Source organism: Argentina silus (genome assembly GCF_951799395.1).
Source record: "Argentina silus genome assembly, chromosome: 4".
NCBI lineage: Eukaryota > Metazoa > Chordata > Actinopteri > Argentiniformes > Argentinidae > Argentina > Argentina silus.
In genome coordinates, this window is record NC_139658.1 from 4,799,945 (window position 1) to 4,822,899 (window position 22,955).

General features: G+C 41.7%; 1 protein-coding gene across 2 annotated transcripts in view; it reads right to left on the bottom strand.

The window, feature by feature from the left end:
* slc38a3b (solute carrier family 38 member 3b) overlaps nt 1-9,012 on the bottom strand; it is a 28,979-nt gene extending 19,967 nt beyond the window's left edge. For both annotated transcript variants that reach the window (XM_083668724.1, XM_083668723.1), the window contains exon 1: nt 8,842-9,012. The gene's annotated coding sequence lies outside the window, so the exon portion shown is untranslated. The remainder of the gene's footprint in view (nt 1-8,841) is intronic.
* Nucleotides 9,013-22,955: the final 13,943 nt, after the last annotated feature.

Genomic DNA, 22,955 nt, shown 5'->3' on the forward strand with positions numbered 1-22,955 from the left:
GACACTGTTCCACTCAGTGATGTCACAAGTCTACCAGATTCTAAGAGCTGAGAAGGTTCAAAGCCTCTTCTCAGAACCCATGCTTGGTGTCACACACATATCTGTCACACGCTACACGCCCACAATACAAGCCTAAAGAAGAGATGTGAACAGAACTAGATAAATCCACAATATAAACTAGTCATGTAGTCCTGTACATAAGGATTTTGACCATGGTCTGAAAGGAGAAGTGCAACTTGAGAAGTCGGGTATGACAACTCCCCGCTGAGTGTCATGCCCTCAGTGACACCGATATACCCCATTTCCAATTTCCGCAGTGATCTCAGAGCCTCCCGTGGAGTGCCACATACAATGGTTTGTGTTGTGAGCTGCTTCCTGGGTGAAGGCAAGTCAACAGCAGCCTCATTGTAATACAAGGGTCTCACTGCCAGATAATCTTTAGCTGCCTGCCTAACACCCTGCCACCTCCTCACGTTACTGTAATTGAGTAGATATTTCAAGGATTTATACTTTTTTTTAGTAAAAAGTCTGTAATTTCACTTGAGTATGTTTTTAATGTACTCTACTTTTTTGTGTTATTCATTACAGAGTACAATTATATCCGAAGCAAGAAAATGAAATAGCATAGCACTGGTGCCAAAACTGCGGTCAGTTTGCCCAATCATATCAAATAGCAAGCAAAGCACCTAAACACAAACAGACCAAACAAAATCTGAACGATGGTCACTCAGTCAGTGTACTAATTGAATTAATCTGTATAGGTGTTGTCTATGCCAGCAACCTAAGTGTGTTTAATAAAGTCATGTGTCATTTGATTGGGCAAACACTGATAATATCTTTCTGTTTACAGAGGAAACATCCATTGAAAAAGAATGTATATGATGTCCTCACCTTAGGGTGCAAGCGGACCAGACAACCATCAGATATCCCTACACCAAGCAAGCAAGCAAGCAAAGATATCAGACCTAACAGCTGTGGGAAGAGGGAAACGTGTCAAGCAGGCGACTGTTGACAAGATTGTCATCAATTTCAGTTGCAATTTCAGTTGCATCTCCAGCCGTTCTCTGTTGTCCAGTAACCAGCATTCACAGACATCACCACCACACGGCAACCTCAACTTACTGTCATTTCAAGACCCACAGTGCGGGCTAGAATCCCGGAAGCTGCCTCTCACATGAAGACGACTGTCGTGGCAAACCTAAATAAAGCTCAGTTCGTCTCAACTACAACAGATTGCTGGTCGGCAAGACAAAGCAGCTACATCGGGGTCACGGCCCATTGGGTGGATGAAAACACCTTGGAGAGAGGATCAGCTGCCCTTGCATGCAAGAGATTGAAGGGGTCGCATACATTTGAAGTTCTTGCTGGGGCCCTTGATGACGTCCACTGTGAGGACTGCATCAGGGAGAAAGCTGTGAGAACTACAACCGACAGAGGGTCAAACTTTGTGAAAGAGTTTTTGGCATTCCAATTACAGTTCTTTAACACCTACTTGTCCGGGAGTTATGATTACAATAATAGGTGCTGAAATTAAATTATCTTTTACAGGCTGAACCCTACAGAAATTGCATTCCTGTCTGACTAATGTGATGAAGCCTGATGGTTTCAATCAGAGACTAATTCACACAAGGTGAACATAAGAAAACTCAGCCATCAAGACCCTCATTGAGCTCCTCAAATGTCTCTCAACTGCTTCCAATGCTGGTGCATCGACATCACAATAAAAGAAAACCAGGCAATTCAGTAACAGCCAGAATGGTCGGCCGGGAGATAATTTGTGGACAGCAATATTTGCTGCAGTTGGATCAAGCAGTGAGATTCATGTCCAGGCAGTTCTGTCAAAGGCTATTAATGAACAGATGAGCCAGCAAAAGGCTGAGTGTATTTATGCATTAGCCATGTTTAGCCTTCTCTCTATATCCATGGCTATGGCTGGTAATATAGGTCAGTAGACACCTTCGAAAGGCATAAGAAGATCAGTTCAGGGTCAAAGAAAAAGATAGCACTTTGCACTCCATGTATTGTTTTAAATGTATATAGAAGCAGACAACTATTTTCTCAGAACTCTGCCATCTATCTCTTTGAAGCCCAAATTCAATCAATTGCACCTTTGACTCCATATCTGTGTATGGTCATAGTACATTTCCTGTCTCCATAATTGATTTGGCTCCTTACCACCCGTCTCACTCATATTCTTTCCGTCTCTAGCTTCAAACCCAATGTAAATATTTGAACATGTGTCTATTGTATTTCCCAATACAAACATTGTGTGACATTAAATGGATCTACATGGATATGGGTGAGGGAGTCAATAAAATCCCAGCATATGGACTTCCACCTGAAAACCCATAGATTCATACAAATCATGACATAGCCATACCTCGTCTGGATCTCGAGGTTATACAAGGTTATGGAACATTGCTCTTTGAATCATACTCTTATGCCTGTGGCTGTGCCATGAGCTTCTCAGAACCAGTCAATAATCATGTGTTCCATGGGGGTTCTGTGAATCGTTCCCAAAAAGCCAGATAAGCTGGCCCATGGCTGGGCCCCCCTTGAGTTAAGCACGTTATGAGCGTACATGAAATGGTAGAATGTGATGTGTATTTATAGAGCGGTACAACCTGTCCATGTCATTCACTTTCAGTCCTCTGTTACAGTCAAGTTCACAGGTAAGACCACACACACACATTTTCCATGTTGGTAGATTTGTTGCCGGTCTCTCTGGCCCCTTATTTACCCTGTGTTGCTGCACTCTCTCGTTTTGTGCTTTAATGTTTTGTTGCCTTACTGAGTGTGCCACTTAAATGGCAATTACCTACAGTTGGCACTTGTGTCCCCACCCATCACAAAGGTGTTCCTTAGTTGTCTTCTGTTACACTGAGGGGATAGGAGGTGTGACGACCATTAGTGACTGTGAGTAGCTTTCCATTTTTACACCCGAGCAAACATAGTTAATCAGCAGTATTGACTCACACTGGTGACACGCACAGCTACACAGGAGTTTCACACATTTTATCAGCATCCTCTTGCTCCCAGCTGCCACTGGACAGGAGAGAGCAGGTAGCCAAGCCAACCTCAGACCAAGGCCACTAGTCTACTACCGTAACAATTATACCTTTAGGGGATTTCAGCACTTAGTTCTGTCCAAGAAGAGGCTCTGTCACTACCTGACATACCATCAATCATACCTTTATCACTCACTTGAAGCAGGTTTGGCAAGCGAAACTTGTGTGAGACTTCCCAGTGAAAGTGTGAGACTGCCTTTGGTTGAGGCGAGGCTAAGTTCCGGTGTACTATGGTAATGTAGCAGCCATGTGCTAGACATGTTCATGTTTCAGTGGTGCTGCTCCAGTTCCATCTTACATATCCTGCCATAGACCTTTACACACCATGCCATTGCCTTGCACACATCCGCTTCTGAGGGGGTAGACATGCCAGACAATACTTCTCTCTGTCACTTACAAGGAGCTGGATGGTGGGGTATATCCTTGTAGAGCATTACAACCAGGAGGTCCACAGGCCACAACTCACTACATGATAAGTAACCAGCATTACTGGTACCATTATGTAACACATTAGGCGTATGCTTACCCTTCAAAGTGTTTAACCAGGTGTGGGACTGGGGCTTTTACACAAGAATGTTTCTGTAAAACACTATCAAAGTTAATAACAGTTATAACTTTCTACATTATTTACTTTATCATTTGGTTGATGTCTCTTCACCCATTAGTGTGGTTCAAATCATACTAATCCATTGAGCTCAAACTCCATCTGTCGGAAGCAGAGGAAACAGAGGTTGCCTGTGCGGCGGCATGTCAGAAGCAGCCACGAGGTGCTACCAGGGAGCCTGGTAGCACCAGCTCCCAATCACCACTAGCCACATGCCCGCCGAGATACAAAGACCACATGATCCTATCCTGGCAGCCCTCGAAATCCGACCCCCTCTACCGTGGCAAAGTTGACAAAAGGGACGTGTGTCAATGCATGTGTGCATGACGTTTGTTATTACCCATACGTTTATTACACAGTTATAAAACTTAGTGTACAAAAGAGTGGAATAAAACTGTGTTTCACCAACAAAAGTAACCAGGATGCTATGCACTCCATTTGACCTTTCATCTTCCATCAAAGTCTCACTCGTCTAGATAGACCACCATGGCTTGGGACCCTCAATATTGATACATAATTACTAAGAGCCCAGCTTATGCATGTGCACACAGAGAGAGCATTGCCACCACATTTGACTCTTCCAACTTCCAGCCCCCTTTTTCTCTGCGGTGGTCCACTTTGGAATAACTGGGACAGAAATGGGATGACATTGAGGCAGTGAGCCAGTGAGATGCAAGTCCACATTGAGATGTGAGTCGATAATCTGGAGTGCAGCTGTTCTACTCAGTTACACGTCTCATTAAATTTAGCCATGTCATGGAACATAATCATAATAACTCATAGGGAAAGGGAAACCATACAAATGCAAGAGAGGTCTGAACTGAATATCATATTTTCTTTACTATGAGAATATCCCAGTGAACACAGTGCAATGGAATAAACCATTATCCGGTAGAGCTTTCCTTAGACCTTTAAGAAACCATAATCAAATAACACCCCCCTGGCAGTTCCTCCGTGACCACACACTGAGGAAGAGGGAGGTGGGCTGATCGTCACAAAGTATGAGTGCCAGGCACGTGAGCTCTGCAAACAGATCTACACTAGTACTTTCTCCTGTCAAGAACCTGATTCAACTAGACAAACACAGAGTAAGATTATGCTACCCAACCCAAACCAAACAAATACACTAGCACAACCAAAGCATATTCAAACCATATAATACAATACATAACACATAAAAAAGTCCCTTTCCAAACCTGGAACAAAAAACATTTTATGACGCAAACTCTTTCCCTCTCCTCTGGTCTGCTCCTGGAGCCAAAACCAATTTTCCACTGTGATGATGAGTTAACTGTTACTTCAGACATTTAAATGTCACTCAAACTAGTAAAAGACAGAGATCATGCTGATAGTACTGGGGCTGAACAAAAGAGTACAATTATCTAAATCAATATTTGATGGAAGTACAGATCAGTCTGAACTTTGATAGAGTATTTAAGAAAAGAGGCCATTTTCCACATTTCAGCAACTAAAGGGTGTAAGTGACTGTCCACCAGGAACTGATGTTTAAGGCATACCTGCCCCAGTTTACCACCTCACACAATAACTTTAGGGCTTTTATACTACAACCTATACTATAGTATGAGCAAAAGGAAATCAACAGGAGATGCCACAGTAAATGCTCTGCCATCAACGCTGCTGTACATTAAGGGATAACTATGAAGAACCAAATGCACGACAGCTACACTGAAACTGAATGTATGTCCAGCTGAGAACTTTATATGAAAGAAATAAACCGTAGCTGACTTCCAAGCTTTCATTATGGAGGTGTTGGTGGAGCCCTCAGTGCATAGCTGTAGGAAATAGCCTGGTAACCAAGTGCTAGCCACAGGGGGCACTTTGCAATTATGTTCCACTTTTAGAGGCACTTCACTTCTTCTGACACTTGGAGCACAAGTTTGGGTTTGAGCCCAGCTCTGGCTCTGAGTCTGGGTCTGCTTACACGTGTGACTCTGCAAAGGTCTGACTCACACGACTCTAACACCAGACGGTCTATGTGGTCCTACTGTGCTGCTCTGAACCACTGATTTATTCTGTGCATTCAAAGCTCCTGTCGGAATAAAACATCTGGATTCACTGCAGGACATTGTGTCCGAGAATTGACCTTTTTTATCAGTATGTATCACAAGTCTTGTATAACAGCCAATAACGCAAGGTAAATTAGTTCCCTGGGGTCTCCAGGAGAGCTCTTTAAATATACACTCACTGAGCACTTTATTAGGAACACCTGTACACCTTCTCATGGTGGAGGTAGTGTAATGGTGTGGGGAATGTTTTCTTGGCACATTTTGGGCCCGTTAATACCAATCAATCATCGCTTGAATGCCACAGCCTATTTGAGTATTGTTGCTGACCATGTGCATCCCTTCATGGCCACAATTTACCCATCTTCTAATGGCTACTTCCAGCATGATAATGCACCATGTCACAAAGCAAAAGTCGTCTCAAACTGGTTTCATGAGCATGACAATGAGTTCAGTGTTCTTCTGTGGCCTTCCCAGTCACTGGATCTGAATCCAATAGAACACCTTTGGGATGTGGTTGAACAGGAGATTCACAGCTTGAAGGTGCACCTGAAGGAATTGCATGATGCAATCATGTCATCATGGAGCAGAATCTCAAAGGAATGTTTTCAACATCTTGTAGAATCAGTGCCAGGAAGAATTGAGGCTGTTTTGAGAGCAAAGAGAGGCCCTACCCAGTATTAGTATAGTGTTCCTAATATAGTGTTCGATGACTGCATATTAGGTCTCTCAGCAGTAATCCTGCAAAGATGCTCCATTTGTTCACTCTTGCTGTAGAGGAGCATATTTCAAACATAGACATGGCTCTATAGTACAGAAACATCTACAAGATTGATAGTCAAATAGGCTGAAGAAAGACCCATCTCTTCCATCAGCTAGCTTTGGAACATATCGGCATCACTCTTGTGAAGGCTGCCAGGAGTACACATAAACCAGAGTGTTGTGCCATGACAGTCACTTTCATTTTTAGTGTGTGAACAATGGTGTGAATATTGCATTACGTCGATTTGAAAAAGAAAATGGGACAAAATACAGTACAACAGCACATCAGCCACTTGGAGCAGAAACAATGAAAACCATCAAATGACAGTCCTGTGACTCCAAACATAGGTAGATAAAGACTACAATGTGACATGGTTGGTCCAACTCCACAAATCACAGGGGGCCCAGTAACAATGACAATAATAAACTCCACACAGCGCTTGCCACTTAAACTGAGCTGCCTCAAACAGAGCTATACAAAGGGCTTTTCAGACTGACAGAAGAGCACAGCTGGCATATTCCCATATAGCCATGGCAAGACCTCCATCCACCCCTCCAACAATACCTTCTGAATGCAGAGCTCTCAACTAGAATTCAACTAGAGCATCACTTTAAGCAAATTTCAGTCAAACTTTATATTACAGTGTTTGCATTACTGTGTAACTAGTATTAGCAGTCAATCATAATCACTCATTTGTACAATGTACACTAGTGAGGGTAAGATACAGTATAATACAAACACTGTACTTAAAAGAGTAGGTAATTATACCGTATCTACAGACACAAAATAACATGATTACTGTAATGAAACTACCAAAATGCCTCCCCCTAAGCTCTGACTTATGGTCTTTTGATGTCATACTGAGCAGCCTCAGCTGCTGGACAGAGGAACAGCAGAACAGGGTGCTCAGATGTTGACCTAATGTGACAGGACAAGAGGAACATGTGATTTGGTGAAAATTACGTGTCTTGCCACCAAGAGTTTTGACGTTTCTCTCCTTGATTAGACCTATCCGACTGGTTTCTCCTCAACTTGAAATTACAGGTCACTACAATCATACAGCCCCAATATAAAATAAAATCCTGTAAAATCACATTTCCTAAACCTCAATGATAGCCCGTCAAAATGCTATTTGAGGTTTGCTTGAGTGTATTTCCATATCGCAGGCAGTCCACCTGATCGGCTACTTGTTGCCTTGTCGGGGCAATTCCAACCTACGAAATTTGCTTTTGTTCAGAAACGTTAAAAATATGCGCGACGCATTTGAGATCTTTTGATCTTAGGAAATCTCCGCGACGTGTGTGCGATCTGGTATATAGAAATTGAGATGTTGATTTCTTTCCTTTATCCCATAGTGTATGTATACGTGTATTGTTATTATATATATATAGCCCCTGCTTTATACTGTACAATATTACTGAATTAAAATGTATAAATGTGAGAGTCCATATCTGTTATCATTGCGAATGTCGAGCGACAGAATGGTTTATCTTGGTAATTCGATTCATGTGTTTATTCTATAATTTCCTTTTAGGAGGAACTGGATTCATTGGCGTTTTGACGTAGGCGGTATGGGAAATGACTACACTACATCCACATGGAGATCATATTACAACAAAGTAAGGGTAAAGGCAAGGATACTATTAGCTTAGATTTACACACAATTAGAGGACTGCAAAAATGTCATTATGTGTATGATCAAACGTGAAGTAATAAATTTAAGAAAAAACTAAATACAGGCTACAGCAAATACGGCCAAATTAAAATAGGGTTTCAACTCAACAGCCTAAAATATGTCTGGTATAGGCCTAGAGATGCAAACATGCAACATAATATAATAGGTTACCAATTGTTTTATTTTGTGGTATTAATTAGGAACGTAGTCTCACTGTTTTCATGGGCTACTGACGCCAAAAAAAGATATGAATCCGACAGTGACATACAAGCCAATCTTGATATCTGCTTTCATTCATTGAAAAAATGGTTAAAAGTTGGAGTCGCCGCACACAATGAAATGATCTGACAAATGACCATTCGAAGGCACATGGTGGTCCGCGACAGAACGATCAGGAGTGTTCCTCGTTTAATCACACAATAGAAAAATAAGTAATAGACTGAATTATATTTAAGATATGAAGGCATCATTCATTCATGTGAATAAGGAAAGGTTGTTTCCTTTGTATTCACTGTGGTTATAAGACGCAGTTGTTGCTTAGGATGCAAGTTTCTTAGGATGCAATTTATTGTCTAGTTCAAATTGAACATACCAAATTAAAACCACGAAAGGCTAGTTATATTATCTGATAAATCATGCTAAAAGGGTTCACCAGTGTTTCCTTTCTCATTGGCAGGCTATTGGAATAGACATGAACACAATCTTACCAGAGTCGAGTGCCACGCTGGTTTCTGATTAATTCCGCGATTAATTGGGTATGTTCCAACTCTTTACTATTACAACACTCTTCCTTTGTCTTTTCACGTCTGGTCTATTTGGATAGAGAGCTCCCCGATAAATGCGTGCACTCAATTCCCCTTTCTTCCAGGCAGCAACAGAACATTTGTAGATTGAGAAATAAACGGCATTTGTAAATGTTCTGAAACTGAGCTGTGGGGGTCGTTTAAGTTCCGCCTTCTTCTTGAGCCTACGATCCTATTCGTTAACTTGCCCTACTCGAGTCTGAGAGCGCGGTGAGAAAAAGTGAGAGGTAGTTCAGTGGGCACGGAGAAAGTTTCTGGTTCTCTGGATTATTTCATGTGCAATGCCATACAATCTTGGTATTGAGACACTTTAGCAACTTTAGCTGTTATATACACTGAGTTAAAACACTGTGTTACTGACTGTGTTAAATTATGACATCCAAACAACCGTATCCTTGTCCTTTCTCTGGGGGCATGCAGAAATGTATAGTAACGACCCTGTGTAAGGCCCGTAGCAGCTCTGCCAGGGGAGTTAACTCTCTTGGTGTTGTAGCTAGCGCGACCGGTTTGTAAGGGAAAGATTGCGAGTTCGATACCCGCTTATGACAAGCTGCTCTACCCCGCCTTTCACTACACTGGTGTCAGCAGTGGGATGGCGCCCGTGAGGCCATCGGAGAGGCGTGCCCACGTGAGGGACTCGGTATAGTGAACCGTGAAGGCAAGCTCTCCCGAACGGAGGGGATAGTGTAGCGACCATGTGTAAGGCCCGTTAGCAACTCCGCCAAAGGAGTTAACTGTCTTGGTGTTGTAGCTAGCGTGGCCGGTTTGTAAATGGAAGATTGTGAGTTTGATACCCGTTTAGGGCAAGCTGCTCTACACCGCCGTTCGCTACAGTATAGTATGGATTGAAAGTCCTCCAAGGATTAAATTGTACTAGAATGCAGTTACTTTGAGAGGTCTCCATACAGAGTTGATCCAGGTTGACCCTTCTCCCTGACTTTTACCTCTCCCACCCTTATCCGGAGGATACTGTCACTAGCATAACCGTTATATATACACACATATAACACTTTTTAATTAGATTTTAGTTAAGCATGGTCAGAATGCTGTGCCACTTGGCCTTAGGAGCAGCCATGGTGAGGTATGCCATGAGAGAATAGCTCAGCTAGAGAGCATTTGCATTTGCGCCTCACAGAGGTGGAGAGGTAAGAGTTGGAGCTGACAGAACAGTGTGGCTGTGCTCCACTTCACTAATAGGTTCAATTGAATGGTTCCACAGGATATCATACTGCACTTGCACTTGTGGGCTCCTTTGGTTCCTGTGTGTGTGTGTGTGTGTGTGTGTGTGTGTGTGTGTGTGTGTGTGTGTGTGTGTGTGTGTGTGTGTGTGTGTGTGTGTGTGTGTGTGTGAGACAGACAGACAGACAGACAGACAGACAGAGTTAATAGGAGAGGGAGACTACAGCATATTTAAACCCACTCTAAGCTTAGATCCCAGTGCCAAGAGGTGTCCAGACAACGAGTTTACAGATTTGATGTGCTGTTGATGTGGTTTTAATGTGTGATTTTCTAATTGGATGAAATAATGACCACTGTGCATTTGCTCCGAAGCCTGTTAATTGGTATGGATTGCTGTGTTGGGGCTCTACTAGGAAAAGTAGAGGGGAAAAGTAGAATATGCTTACTTGTTATGTCCAAATGGAAAAATGTAAATATTGCTTCATTCCCTGGAATAGTATGTTTGTCTGCTTGAAGTAAGGAAATAATAATTCAGTATGAAACGTCAATAGTGCTCTTGGGCTTTTCCCCAAATATTGTCTAACCCCACAGAGTTTGGCCTCTGTCTCTTCAGTGGGATTCAGTTTACCATTACTGGTTGACAGACAACGTTTTACTTGTGCATAGAGTGACTTACCTTGGGGGGCATGCAAGATCATGGATAGGAATGTAAAAAGTATCTATTGATTTATAAATAGTTATTGACAACGGGTGTTTGGCCCATTTAGTTTGGTTCCAACATTGATTAAAACATCAAGAGGGATTATGTTGCCGTAGTCATATAGTGAGGTCAGTGCTCCTGGATGTGGGGCACTTGGAACTTTTTGGCACCGGGAAACTTATTTATGTGGGAGAAGTGACTTGTTCTGCATTGTGAGAGACTGAATGTCCAGCCAAAGACAACAGAAAAGAACGTTTTCAAAATGTCTGAGCAGAACAGGACCCTGTGTGCTCCATAAGAGGCCCTGCTTCTGGAATGGGGCAGGCCAACGCATAGCTCAGAATAGAATGTGATACGATACAACTTTACAACAGAAAATTACAGAAAACTAAGACATAGGCACACACAATGGAGGAAAGAGCCATCAATGCAGTTATGCATACAGAATTCAGTTGATCCTGACTTTCGAATAGATAATGTATTCTATGAAAATAGGGAAGGGTGGTCTCCTCCCATCGGCTTTGTGAGGTCATTTATGGTACTTGATGTTCACTACCTTTGGTGACCAACCCTACCCAGCACCCCCATCTGGGATGCTGGTCACCAAGGTGACAGGCCTGTCGGTGGCTTTTTATGGTGTGAGGCCCTCAGGCCCAGAGCGGTTCTGATTTAGGGGCTGGTACTAAAGGGGCTTATCATGGGAAGCTGTGCCAGTCCACAACAACCACAGTGCTCTGACATTCACAGCTAGCTCCAGAGTTATACTCCTGACCTTTCAGGGATAAATGATCAAAAACAAGTTATCTAAGATCACCCTGCCGGCAGTCAAGCCAACAACGCTTTGCTGTTCAGGAAAGGTGTGAGAATATTAGGTCTTGACAATTATCAGAGCCCATTTTTATCAACTCATTCATGACATCAATGGGAAGAGACCTTACAGAGTAGAAGATTACGCAATGAAATAGTTTAAACGCCAAAACTGGTTAATGTAAAAAAGTAATCAAGTGAGAGTGACATTTTTATTCCAATTCAAGGTTGTGCAAGTAACTGTGAGGTAATAACCACTCTCCATAAGTCACCTTGCATTATGAAACCGTTCTTTTGTGTTATCTCATGAGACATTTTATTTACCCAATACATAATGTTTGCTGTACCAAGAAGACTGACAGATACCTGCACTAGCTGGATCGGGCACGTTGGTTTGACCACTAACCCTATGAACTTGTGACTGCCAGTCTCATCCTAACTTTTGTAAACAACCTTTGAAGTTGATGAAAGTGACCCTCGTGAAGTGTCATAGGAATCTCATTGTATGGCCTAGAGAAGTAGCGTTTCACAACGTTAACTAGGTTAGGGTTAGGGTTAACTAGGTTAGGGTTAGGTTTAGCTAGGTTAGTCCTGTGGCCAATAGAAGCACAACTAGCCCAATCCCAGCAGGTAGCCTTTGTGTACTGCATGACTGACAATCCAAGGCCACACTGTACAATATTAACATTTCTAAAACAAGGTCAACATTGGAGTCACAGCTACAAACAGTATTTTGGAAGTGATGTAGCAACCAACGATTGTTTGCTTTTCTTTCATGCCAGGGGTTAGGGGCCAGTAAAATACCTAGGTTTCCTCACATAGGTAAATTCTGTAATAAATCATCAATAGAGTTTAGAGTGTGCAATGGAAAAACTTCAATTAAGCAAGCTAAGGTGTTAAGACGAGAATCTGTACAGTATATGCTATGGCCTTAGCAAGGACCTCTACTGGAATCTCTCTTAAGAGCTGTGATTTCCTGTATATCATACCATCAAAACAAATAATAGCAAACAATTTACAGTTAATTTACAGTTAATTTACAGTTAATTTACAGCAAACAAAAAACAGTTTTACCAGTTTTACCAGATCCCTGTGTACTCCGCAGGTGAGAGGTGCAAGTCTGTTTGCACTCACGTTGACCTGACTGATCAAACGTTTGGCCCACAGTTCCACACATTTGTAAAACATTTAAAAAATCATAATCACAGTGACACGGTCTGGGAGATTTCATTCAATAAGTGATGTCACAGCAGGACATCCACCGGAAGTGTCCACTGGGCCATGAGATGGGGGGCATTGATCTCCATTCATACTAGCATATCATCAAACAGCACTAGTAAATACTAATAGTAAATAGTGATCAAATGTTTGGTTCCCACACACACAAGCACATGTCCAAACCAATTCAAATCAGACCATATGTCTCCTGTCTCCAGAACTGCCTACAAGGGAAATACCCTTAGAATAATTGACTGTACTTTCCATCATTGCAGGTCATTCATTTACAACAATATCATTAGAAAATTGACTGATTGAAATTGAGAATTGACTGTGTTAAACCTTCCAGATTAAAGTTAAATTTCAGATGCAAGTCGTAAATGTGAAGTCATGCGGCATCACTATGGGAATGGCTAGTTGAGATTTGACAAATCATTAAGTAAGCTTTAATCGCAGTAATATGAGGGCACACAATTACTTATTTGCAGTCTCACATATGTCCTTCAGACCTAGCCACAGTCATAAACCAACAGACAGGATCTTGGGAAAATTCTGTATCCTCACCTGAAGTTCAGATAAAATTGTTTGCTTTTCCAGTGAAGGGATTGATCCCAAACCACCTCTAGGAAAACCAGCAAAAAAAGAGACGTTATTAATGTCCCAGAGGTGGAACAAGTCTTTAATTAACAATCCCCTCCCTGCTTTTGTGTTGAACCAATCTCACTGGGACACACACATCAAAGCCCTGTGGAGCCAGCGGGGGAAGGAACCATCACAAAGAAAGGGGAATGTGGCCCTCTGCCATGGGATGCCAGGTTCAAGCACTAGCCATGCCACTTCGGACTAGAGCCCTGATAAAGCATTAATCACCAGGCAATAAAGCAGTAGAACACTGTACGTTTGCTAGGAGTGATGTTGGTGAGAGTCTATCTATCTATCTCTCTATCTATCTAATCAAAATGTAAACAGGCTTGGGATTGAGATGGGAGAAGCCCCCATTTTAAAATACAGTTTATTATATAATCAACACATGGTCATGCACTGAGGTGTTGAGTTCACAGATGGCTTTGGGTTCATGTCATCACTTGGTTCTCTCCAGGAGACATCTTGGATGATACTGGGTAACACAGGAGACAATTTAGACATAGAAGAAACAAGAGCCTTCTCAAAGCGACGGGAGGTTCTTTGTAAGATGTTGGGAGACCTGTAACCAAACTCTGCCTCTCTCTGGTTCAAGGTCCTTAGTAAAACAGACGCTCCCATCATTCTGCTCTACGTGGATCCCCTGGTCCCTTGTGTAAACCAACACGGTTAACAGAGAGACTCTTTGTCCAGGCCTCCCCATGACGCTCCTACCCACTGCTCCCTCACATGGACCGTGTGTCCCCCACGCCCTGGCTAGGTCCTGCTTTAAACCCAGAGGAGTGGAGCCTTTTCAATCTCACTCTGTTTGTTTACACAAATAAGGCAGTGCTCAGTATCTTTAAAGGGGAGCAGCATTGAAAAGACAGATGGAAAAAAATCCTCCCAGGGCTCACCTTCCACTAGTTCAAGATGGACGTTTGATTCTGATCATTTTCCAGGAACTTGGAATGTTGAGAGAAAGAATTGGGGAGCAATGATAACAGAGTGGTGATTACACAAAGGTACAGATCACTGCATGAGTAGTATCACTTACTGCTGTTAGTTTAAGGTAAGCTAGTACAGCTTCAGAACATTTTGGCCTGAGAATCAGTGATATCTGGAGATACATTGAGGAACACCCATAGATCCTGTGGCCCATCTGGAATACAAAAGCCCACCCACACAAAGATGACCCTCTCAATTCGCAAGCAATTAAGATAAAAAGTACCCAGCTAAAATATGCGCTGTCAAAATCTTACCATGGGACAGACATAGTTTTTGGTCATCAATCAGACTATTCAACAAAATAATACATCCATAAATGATTTTCACATTTATTTTCAACGAATTTCTTAATGACATGATTGTGTAAATAGCAAATGAGTTTAGAAGTTGTGTGCAGTATTTATTAAAAGGATAGTTCACTTTTTTACACCTTATAATCAGATGGTTCCTTACTCCATTACTTGCCATTACTAACTTCAGCTAACTTTAGCCACCGCTAACCAAAAATCATTGGGTGTGAATGGGACCAAGAAACAAATTTCAACATTTATGGCCAAATCACCTCAACGTAACTACCAACCAAGTCAGAAAGTTCATTTGAGTAGATTTAGCCATGTAATTCTGAACTTTGTCTCAAGCCTATTTTCCTTATTCTACCTAAGGAAAGACCACACTAATTGCCTTGGATCATTATTGGAGCTGTTAGCTACAGTATCTGTCAAGCTTTGCAAAGGGACGCTTATTAGTGGGCTTGTTATGTCCCCAAATATGATAGAAATATGTTTGATTAAGCAGGGGTTATATGAGTGGACATGATATAAAATATTCTACCATTGAAAGGAAGGGAAGGTCAACAAGCTTTTCTCCCTCCTTTCCAAGTAGCTTAGGCTGCTCTTGCCATTGTATTGCCCCTTGGTGTAGACTTAAATATGGAGGACTTCAGAGCGCTAAACTGCAAGCGATTATGACCACAAAAACGCACGTTGTTGCTAAAAAATAGCTCCACCCATTTCAGACCATGTAGCAGTGTTAAATTGGTTAATGAACTTGGTGGTTGGCAGGAATAATCCAAGTTAGCTCACTATAACTACACAATCAAACTGCCATAAACTGTTTAAGTTACTGCAACCTGTTGGAAAACCAAAGGATTTGAAATGTGTTCCTAGTGTCTGAGTTCGCCAACTTATGAACTGCAGAATGTAAACAAACTATACTACAGGGCGGGACTAGAAAGTCCAGCTGTGGAAATTCAAACGGGTTTGTTCACTTGAAGTACCGTTGGCCGCTACTAAACCTTAGCACACACTGGCACCATTGTCGAAAAGCTGTTGGCTGCTTCATTTAATAATCTCTCTCAATATCACCCTCTCTCTCGCTTATGTCCAATTCTGGTCTCTTACACCTTCTCTCTCTACGTTTGTCTGTTTTCCTCTTGTATCTTTTCCTCCCATCTCTCTCACACACAAGCAGATACACAAACACAGACCTTGATCTCAGGAACCCAGAGAGCAATGATCTCTTCAAACACTGCTTTCAAAAGATACAGAGGAGCAAAGCAAACAGTTGTCCCCTCAACTTCCAACTCAACTCACAAACAAGGGGTTGCCCAAACATGGACCGTGACTTTGACATGTCAGTCATCTATTTCAGGAACCATAGAGATAAATTCAGTTCTCAATTGTGTTCTATCACTATGGGTGGAACAAAGATCTGGAATCTGTGTCCAAAATAATCTAGAGTCATAGTCAGCAACCACAATAGGGTCATTGGAGGAAACCTTTAGGCCTACCACAGCACACACATGCTCTGCTGGAATCCTGGGTAAAGCTGATGTCTCAGGGAGGAATGTAACCACACTGGCTCATAACAATACTAATGGATTGAGGTAGATAGTGAGATATCCAAATGTCCTTGAAGTTCTGTTGATGCTTGAAGTGGTGAAAAAAAGGTTCAGGACGGTAACTTTGTACCCTTTAATGATCTGATTACAATATATCATATGACTATCCATATCACAATATGAACACAGGCAATATCCACATCGCAAGAGGTGACACTCTGACACTCACTCAATAAAACAAAAACTCATGGATACAGTACATTATGTAACAAAAACAGCATTGTCAATGATAATATTACATTTTTATTTAAGATTAATATATTAACTATATTATTATAATCCTTTTTTTTTTTTTAAAACATATGCTTGTACTGTAATGAAGACATATTTTATAGTGGCTATCAAAGCAACAAAAAACATCAAACAATATGTTATCTTAAACTGTTTCTAAAACATCAAAATATACTTATCTTAAAACTGTGTGTCTAAAAGAGCCAATAGAAAGTAAATAATACTGCAATTAATGTCCCACATAAATATAATTCATTCTTAAGATAAACTGGATGCTTTAAGTCCCCATATCCTCATTTAGTTCTGAGACCAGGCTTGAGATATGTTCTCATTTCCTGGCTCTCTTGTGGTCTGGGTGGACCTCTGCTCCGTCTCCACTCTCCTTGCCTCTGTTGTCTTGGTTGGGCTGAGCACTGCTTGGTTTCTTGGAGGGCTGAGGCTCCGGCTCTGTCTTCCATAGTCCCCCCATCCTCTCTTTCTGGAGGAATCTTTGACAGAAGAGGAGGGGAGTGAGGCCTCTGCAAGAGGGGAGGCATCCACCACCACGCTTCCAGGGCTCTCTAGTTCAGGTGCATTGCTAGCAGTCGAGCCCCAATCTGTGAAGAAAGACAGAACAATCTTAGATCGGAGCAACTTAATTAAACTAAGTGACAAACATTTACTGATCATCAAAGATGAGCAGATAGACTGAGGTAGACCTCTTACCTGAGAGGTGGTCAGTGCAAGAGTCACTTTGGGGCTCTTACTCACTAGCAATGGGAGAGTGGAGGTCAGAGAGAGCAAGGCTGGACTGGATGGGGATAAACCCAGAGAAGTGGGCACTAATAGGGGGGCTCAAGGCCCTGTCTTCTGGAGACTCCCAGGGACTGATCAGGCGTTCAGGGCTACCCTCTCTAGATTCAGCTGGAGTCATGTCTTGAGGACTAGAGCAACAATCATGATAAATTCACATTAGCAATGACAGAAATGAAATGACAGCAACGTTACAAATTTTTTAAACAATATCACATGACTTCTGTTGAAATGTATACATACTCCTCTCTGTTAAAAAAACAAACATTTATCAGCAGGCTTTACGTGGAAAGTATATTTGTTTAAATATGTGAAATGTGTGTCGAGTCGACTGCACAGCTATCGATGTTGCAATATGCAATACATGCAACATACATATTGCAAGAGGCTTTGACACTCACTCAATAAAACAAAAACTCATGGACACTGTACAGGGACCCGAAAGGTAAATCTATGTAAGAGCTATTGTTGTAGAACTAGACAGACAATCTCAAGATATTCAGACACATGGCTATATCTGAGAAAGCATTGATTGTATGGAGTGTACAGTACAGTTTCTTTATAGGTGTGTAATTGTCAGGTTGTATGGGCACACACGGCAATTCACATGTGATTCCATGTGAATCATCAGCCAGCATTAAAGTAGGTGTAGTTTCTTTTCCTTACTGGAAACAGAGCTAATGTTGGCTACGCATCAGGGACCATCAGTCATGTAAGGGCAGACTCACCCAGCTGAGCATTCCCTAAACACACAGAGTGTATTAGATATGTGAGCCTGTAAAGTCCCACAGCTGACTCGTCAATCTCACAACTGCCAACAGAGACAACTTCCCAGCTATACTCTTTCTCACCCATAGGGAGCATGCTGTTGATTTTCACACCAATGTGGTTGGTGAGTTATTCATCCAATAAAGAGGAGAAGAGCTGGATTAAATAAGATAGCACACGTTTTTGTTGGAGGGTGGCATATTACATAAGATATACTGGAATTTACAAATAATAGATTGGAAATACTCAATCAAAAGAACATGATGTCAGACCAAAAAAAGAAAAGAAAAACAGTCTGTCTCTTTGATGGCATTGACTGGAGGTCAACTCAGTGCCACAGAGAGGGGTGCCAAAGACAACAACAGTGACTCAGGGAAAAGTTGTCTTAAAAGCACCCGTATGTACTAGGCCACTTCACTAGCTGCTGTCATTGATATCAGGAGGATAAACTAAGATCATTCTCTGGAAATATAACTGAGAGGGGGGAAATGAAGGATTGGAATAGAGCTTTGGCTCTCTGAATCCTACACTAATCTGTAGTCAGCTAAACTGGGTTACTTAAAGGTATAGTTCACCCAAACTACATATTTACCTACATACTTAGAATGTAGTCTATGGTCCCAGTGAATAGAATTAACATTAGCTTTGCTGAATGAAAAACCGTGATGTATGTATGACCACTTTATAATGTGGTATGCTTATCTGTAAATGAATGAGAGAGACGAAAGACAACTGTGTTCACTGACATGCTTGGAGAACCTTTATTCCAGAAAGATATAGTGAATGTATAAAGGTTCACAGCAATCTTTATTCATGATAAGCCTCACACATTAGACTCACCACTATGTGACCACACGTTCCCAACTTCCCATCACACTACACAGTATAGTTTTATTTTATTAGTCAGATATCCCAAAGAAAGTATCAATAGCACGTCGAGTAACACCTAGTAGTCCAACAATCAATACCAACAAGCAAATCTGAATTAATTAAAAGAAACTTCTAATTAAAGAGATGTTACAGGATTTTTCTATAATTTCAGCCACTAGTTGTAAAATTAGCGCTCACAAACCAAAAACAGGTTCCCGAAACAGATATATTGTCAAGAAATTACCTGATTGGACAGAGAGGGGCACACCTCCCCACTCCCATGGGCAAAAGCTTTTTTGCAAAAGTTTGTTGACCCTAAACTGAGGACCGTGTGGTCAAATGAGATAAGAAATCAATTAACATTATGTCATGAACCATACAGTCAACACTGAAGCCACAATTTGATGTAAAGAATTAGCGGCAAAAATCCTGTAGCATCTCTTTAAGTTGTAATGCAAGGTGATACCATCAGAATGTGTTAGTGCATTTATAACACAGCTGATATACACTACACTTTATTAGGTACACCTGTTCAACTGCTCGGTAACGCAAATATCTAATCATCCAATCACATCGCAGCAACTCAATGCATTTAGGCATGTAGACATGGTCAAGACGACCTGCTGAAGTTCAAACCGAGCATCAGAATGGGGAAGAAAGGTAATTTAAGTGACTTTGAACGTGGCATGGTTGTTGGTGCCAGATGGGCTGGTCTGAGTATTTCAGAAACTGCTGATCTACTGGGATTTTCACGCACAACCATCTCTAGGGTTTACAGAGAATGGTCAGAAAAAGAGAAAATATCCAGTAAGCGGCAGTTCTCTGGGCGAAAATGCCTTGTTGATGACAGAGGTCAGAGGAGAATGGTCAGACTGGTTCGAGTTGATAGAAAGGCAACAGTAACTCAAATAACCACTCGTTACAACCAAGGTATGCAGAAGACCATCTCTGAATGCACAACACGTCAAGCCTTGAAGCAGATGGGCTACAAAAGGGGGTCCAACCCAGTACTAGCAAGGTGTACCTAATAAAGTATGTATATATATATATATATATATATATATAATATTATATCATTATATATATATAATCATATGTTTTGAAAAGCGAAGAATGTTCTGTCTAGATAATAACATAACAACAGAGGAACCGAAAGGGAACCGCAAGTATCCAGAAACAGCTCCAGCTTGCGATGGTTCCAGTATTATTGTGAGGGTGACAAGTATGAGAGATGGGCCGGGGGAGGAGAGATAAAGCAAGAGAAATAAGAGACACAACATGAATTCCATTGCTACTTATGTTTTCTCACACACAACTCTGACATCAATGATGACATACATTAGACAGGCGATATGTTGACTGATATTGACTGATATGGCTAAGAGATGGTCTTTAGCAGCTGACATGGTGTTATAAGAGTATGTCATGATACACTCCTGATGACCTGAAGGAGGACACGACAGTGTCACAATATGTATTATATAACTCTGTTAGCATGGCAAAGTCACAACGATTGGCTGGCACTTATAATTTAGCCTACTAATTCTCAGCTTAATAGCATAACCAGTGAAATGTATTGGCAGATGATAACATGATAGATTATGCATGCATTCCACATCAGGATTTGTAAGCTTTCCATGAAAGCTTAATATTAACAGGCCATTACTGTACAAACCAATGCGCTTATCTGTATGATTTCTTACAGTAATGTGTAACAACTTTTCATATGAGATTTCAAGGAATACCACTGCCTCCCTGTGGTAACAGTGGTGAATCTTCATACAGAATACAAACAAGTAATATCATATTTTTTTATATAATGTTTAAAAGTAGAAGTTAACACAAAATAATACAACAGATAGAAGTTCTGGTATGAGTCTTAACTGTTTAACAAAATGAGGTTTGAGCAAGAACACGCTTCTTGTGAATAGGCCTACTGACAAACCTATTGTATACATTTATTTGAGAAAAATATAAAATACTTTAAAGAAGCTCTTGAGCAAAACAACATGAAATGAGATAAATAACGGAAGATATCAGAATAACAGAAGAAATCAGAAATCAATTAAGAAAATATAAGAAAATGTAAAATCATTTTGCCATCCTAGCAATAGAAATTCCTATTGTCTCAATTTTGAGACTGAGATCAGTGACCACCAGAGACAGCCCCCTTAAAAAGTCATCAGGATGTTGACATATGCATATGACATATGCAGTCAGTCTATAATGCTCTGAGCCTCAGGCAGAGGTAGAAACTGTTTGGTAGCTGGATGTGGTCATGGGGAGCCGGGATTGTGGTTCATCTCCTCTGGGTTTTCCTCTGGCAGCTCCAAATAAAGTGACAGCAGGGTCCAAGCTGGGCACAGGCAGAGGGGAATCTCCACCCACCACTGCACCCCACCACCAGGTTTCTCTTTGGAGGGCACACCGTCCAGCTGACAGCCAATCCCTAAGCAAATACACATTCCACAATGTGAAGTGGGAAAGTGGCAGGAGGACTAGAATAAATCCGAGCGCAGAAAGGGTGGTAGACACAGGGCACCCTCCAAAATCCAGCAATTTGTAGATGTAAGGCTGTCCCCTGATGTTGGTAAGGTCGCCCAGCCAGTACAGAAATCCAAAGAGGATGTAAAGGCTGCCAGTGAGTGCAAGGTATGGGTAGTGGCAGAGGTGGATGGGTGTGGCAGACAAAACCAGGTCCAGCAGGGTCTGGACCAGGGCCTGGATCGAGTTGAACAGGTGGAGGTTGATGTTGAAGGCAGATAGAGGGTGGTATGGCATAGGGTAGCTAACGATCCAATACAGGAAGAACACAGTGAGGGAGAAGGAGCCCTGGACAGTGTGGAGGAACCACTGCAGCCGGAGAGAGGCGCCCAGGGCAGCAGGGAGTGGGAATGTGCTCGGAGAATCTTTAGAGGAAAGAAAGATTTAATTTGAGGGTTTCTGTTTTATAACAATTGCCTGTATTTGATATTCTGAGATATCTACAGTCACCAATGTGCTACTAGAAAGGATTCACAAATGTATTCCTATAATCTACAGAATTTAGTTACAAATGATTTATAATCTTATTCTCACATCACCAATCACTAGGTCTATGATTCATCCTATGATTTTACCAAAGTAGCTGTTCCTCTGCTCCTGCCTACATAGGAACCTGACGAGTACAAAGGCTGCAGCCAGGTTAAACACAGCAGACAGATAGTACAAGCCCATGATGCAGTAGTTGATGTGGCTGAGGTATATGAGCCACTTGGGTGTGTTGAAGAGCAGACCTGTGAACACACACCAGCCAAACGTATAGACCAACATGAAGAACCGATAGACTAGCCATGCCCAAGGAGGAATGTTCCACTGGAAGGGAGAGAAAAAATAAAAGGAAGACCATCATTTAAATTCCATCATCTTTCAGTGTATTCTGACAATGTGCACTGCAAATCCCACCCACATATGAGCCAATATCTTGAATTTACCTTTAAATTAGGGAAAGTCAGTGCTGAATAGTCATGCCATCATTCCACCTGCTCACTCACCTGTGGCTGAAGCAGTAGCTCTGGTTTCCTAGGTGAGAGGAGCAGCTTCTGAATTGTTATCTCCTCCTTCACGGTTTGTGTCCATGTCGCCCCCATCCCTTTGTCACGACTAGAAGACCTTCCACACAGCCATTTAACACGAGCATAAGATATACTCAATATTCATGCAACTCACTCAGTCTTCTAACATCAAAGTTCATTTCCAACTATAAAGAAATCCATGTGGTATATGCCACTCAAAACACATGACTATGAGCCATATACAGTATCAAGTAGATTAAAGTCACAATTACATGCAGAGAGATGTTATGGAGCTGCTGGTGGCACTATTTTCATTTGACCTCTCATTTCTTTCTCTTTTTAACTCTCAAGTTATGAGAGGTCAATTGAA